This window comes from Etheostoma spectabile, chromosome 4, assembly GCF_008692095.1.
Source record: "Etheostoma spectabile isolate EspeVRDwgs_2016 chromosome 4, UIUC_Espe_1.0, whole genome shotgun sequence".
Taxonomy (NCBI): Eukaryota; Metazoa; Chordata; class Actinopteri; order Perciformes; family Percidae; genus Etheostoma; species Etheostoma spectabile.
The window spans coordinates 31,935,193-31,938,786 of NC_045736.1; the positions used below are offsets into that span (position 1 = coordinate 31,935,193).

The window sequence follows — 3,594 nt, forward strand, 5'->3', positions numbered from 1 at the left end:
CACACACACACAGAGTTGTACACATGATGTATTTAATGAGAATACTGACTTACAATAGAAGAAAGCAATCTAAACAATTTGGAAATAAAACAAATCTTCCTTGAAATGCACGCTGCCTCTAGTACTCCCCACCTTTTAGATTCTGTGAACCATAGTGATCTACGCTTTCTCATCATTGTACGCTGTATGAACCGGTAGGTTGGCCGTTACTAAGTCTACGTAGACAACTTCATTTGTGTATTTTTCTGTTCGAGGCAATATTCATGTAATCTCCTCAAGCTGAATTCTCCGTTCCACCAGGTGGCGTTCTTACCCGGTTCCGAGGATTTTTACTCAAAAAAAAAACCTTCTCTTACTTCGCTCCACGGTCTTGGAATAACTTGCAAAACTTGCTCCATCTAAATGATCTGGTCCCATTAAATGTTACCACGCAATGTAACTTAAAAATGCAACTGCCACATTTGACCTGTCCTTTCCTCTATGTGTGATTTTCTCTATGCTGTATTTCGATTGAAATTGTAACTGGTGTGCCGTCTTGGCCAGGTCTCTCTCGGAAAAGATATTTCAATCTTAAGGGACTTCCTGGTTAAATAAAGATTAAATAAAAAAATAAATTCAAAATTTATGTGAAAATATGCATTTCATGAATAGTTTGTATAATTTATTTGCAAAAGGGTTGGGGGCTTTGCTAAAATGCCGTCTGCAAGGTATCCATGTCCCTCGTAGTTGTATGACCATTACACTGGAACCATAACTAGTAGATGTGTTTCCTCCTCAGATGAAAGTATGACTTATGGCCAACATTATCTGAATTCAAATGCATCATTCCCAGCAGGAATATAAATCTTCATAGGCTTCCAATTTGTCTAGCGGATGCATGTTTTCCAGCAGTCACGGAGCTCATTAATTCTCGTCAACCTCCCAGGAGGGTCACATTTTAGTTTGTGATATTTAGGAAGTGACTTTTTGACATTTTGGGTTGACACAGTGTCAGCATTAGTGCTGCCTATCCCTCATCATCTTTCCTTGTGGAGTTATTCTGTTTTTCTTGTCGTCAGCAGGTGGAAACAGGCTGACGTAATTCTCCTTTAAGAGCTTTAATGATCCAGACGCGGTTTACTGAGCGGTCTTGCTTCACAGGCTTGCTGTGTTCTTTATTGAACCCTAACAATTAACGGGACAAAAGGCTGAGGCTACCTTGTTTGTCAGAAATGTGATTAGGTCGATAGCCGTTACAGATTTCAGTGGACCTTGGATGTGGTCAATTTGCACTCAGCCAGAGTCTAAGCTGCCTAAAAACACAATAAAAGTAAAGTTTCTTCAAAAATGATGCGTTTAAATTTGCATACTTCTGCATTTAGACTAAGTATTATGGTCCATCTGCAGGTCATTTGCATTACATATCATTGCCGTCGGGCAGGAACCCTGACTTTCCATATTCTGTAATATTTTCTTTTCATAAATGACTTATATTGGTCTATTGGTATTTAAACAATAACAGTTAAACAGTGACGAGGCAGTTTCAACTAGATAGTGAAGGGTTAACCTGCAGCCCGAGACCCCAGCAGTACATTGCTTCCCATGTACTAGGCCACATGCAGCACCAGTGGAGATTTGGGGTTAAATCCGCTAACCATTGGCACCTTGCCTAAACCTGCTGAGGGGGAGTGAGCAAACCTCTCTCCATCTTCTGTTCCGCCGGCTGAGATCTTTCTCTCCCTCCATTCTCTGCTGTTTTTTTTATTTCATAGTTTTTTGATGATGTTGTTCTTCAAGGGAGAAGAAGCCTGATGTACGTCTGCCTTGTGACACTTTGAAATGCACTTGTATCATCCCGCTAGTCGATCGATAGAAGGGCATTTTAAAATAAAATTTCATTTTTTTCTTCCCTTTCCCTTCAACAGTTGTTCCCTTTCGACTGCCATTCATCTCAAGCTCCCCCCACCTTTCCTACTCCCCCCCACAGTTACCCCCCCATCGCCACTACACACACAGAAAAAAAGAATGGAACAGAATAGAAAGGCAGTGCTCTACTAGTTGTTTTTCTATCATCTCGGAGCTGTCTTGGACTGGTTGGTATTTCACTCTGACTTCTCTCGGACTTAGCCAATAATCTAGTTAGTCTCTGCTTTTGTTCTAAAATACCTTCCTCCTTCAAAGCCAAAGCACTGATGAAGCGTGCTTGTTCAGATAAGAGGTTTCTAAATCCATTTAGAACGGGCATTGTCATTGGTCGCATGGTGTATGTCTTGCTGCGCTATATACCTCAATCATCAGGTACCAGTCATTTTCATTTAGGCCACAGACACAATGTCAGCAAGCACGTTGTATTATGGATTCTTCAGGACAGAATGTGAACATGTCAAATGTTTAGTGACACCTGTGTTGCTCATGTGTTCCATTTTCCATCAGCAGTCCAGAGTCTGTTACACCAGAATATAAAGACATCTAACACGTGACTTAAGTGAAATTGTAAAGTTATTTAAAGTAAATAACAGGGCCTGTAGGATCCTACAGTTTTGTTATTCTGCACTTGCTTTTTGATGATTACAAGTCATAATGCAGAATGAGCTTAGATACTGTATCTCACATCAAATGAATTATGAACAGGTAAGTATGTGGTCTTGAAGCAGATTTTTTTTTCACTGACTTGGTCTGGACTGTCTCTCATTTGGAGACTCGGTCTGGACTTGAACCACTTTGGACTCAGTCATGACTAGTCCTGATCTTGGACTCGACAAAGGTGGTGTTGACACAGATTTTTTTTCAGATAATGATAGGTTGGAGATGCAGGACAGAGGGAAGGTATTACTGAGGGCACTGCAGAAAAGCAACGTTGTTGTAGTAGAATAATTGCTGAGGGGGAAAGAGTACATCAGGGTACAGGAGTAGGGTACAGCACGGCAGTGGTTGCAGCAATTTAAGTTTAGGACACAGTGAGGACGAACGAACGGCAGATAGAGAGACGAAGCACCGCATTAAAGACAAATGATTGCTTCTGCTTGCAGATAATGACAGCAGAGATGCAGATACGGCGAAGCACACAGATGTATGAGGGTCGGAGAGCTGGAGATTGAATGTGTGTGTGTTTGAAAGAGCGGGAGATGAGGGGGAAAGAACATTGGGTGTTTGTCATGCATATTCAGTAGGAACAGAAGAAGACAAATGACGGAGAAATAGGAATTGTGTGCATTAAACCACCAAGGAAAGTGAAAGAGAGAAAGATAGAGGTGAGGTAGAGCAACAACGACGCGGGGAGAAAAGATTACACAGTTTGATTAATAGAGGCGATCTGACAGGGTAGCAGCTGTGCCATGTAATCATGTCACCCTAAAGTCCTGGGTTTGTCTGGTCAACAACCCATGTCGCGTGTCACCCCTGTTTTTCTTTTAACTTTCTTTGCCGCATGGCCGTAAAAAATGAAAAGAGGCAAAAAGCAGTAAGGAATAAAGGGGTGGGGGGGTTGATGAGGTTATCAGATTGACAAATTGATGACTTTGGTGATAGGGGAAATGAGGGACTTCTACTGGCTTAAGTCTGCACCATCAAAAGACTTGAAAAATCTGTAAAACACAGAGAGAGAGAGAGAGAGAG

General features: G+C 41.5%; 1 protein-coding gene and 1 long non-coding RNA gene across 5 annotated transcripts in view; both read right to left on the minus strand.

Annotated features, from left to right (window-relative positions):
- The window catches only part of grip2b (glutamate receptor interacting protein 2b), a 375,168-nt gene that overhangs the window by 344,982 nt on the left and 26,592 nt on the right, over positions 1-3,594 (minus strand). The window lies entirely within an intron of this gene.
- Positions 1-3,594, minus strand: part of LOC116688697 (uncharacterized) — a 15,185-nt gene that overhangs the window by 6,962 nt on the left and 4,629 nt on the right. Inside the window, exon 2 of the long non-coding RNA XR_004331838.1 lies at positions 164-168. This is a non-coding gene — a long non-coding RNA (uncharacterized LOC116688697). The remainder of the gene's footprint in view (positions 1-163; positions 169-3,594) is intronic.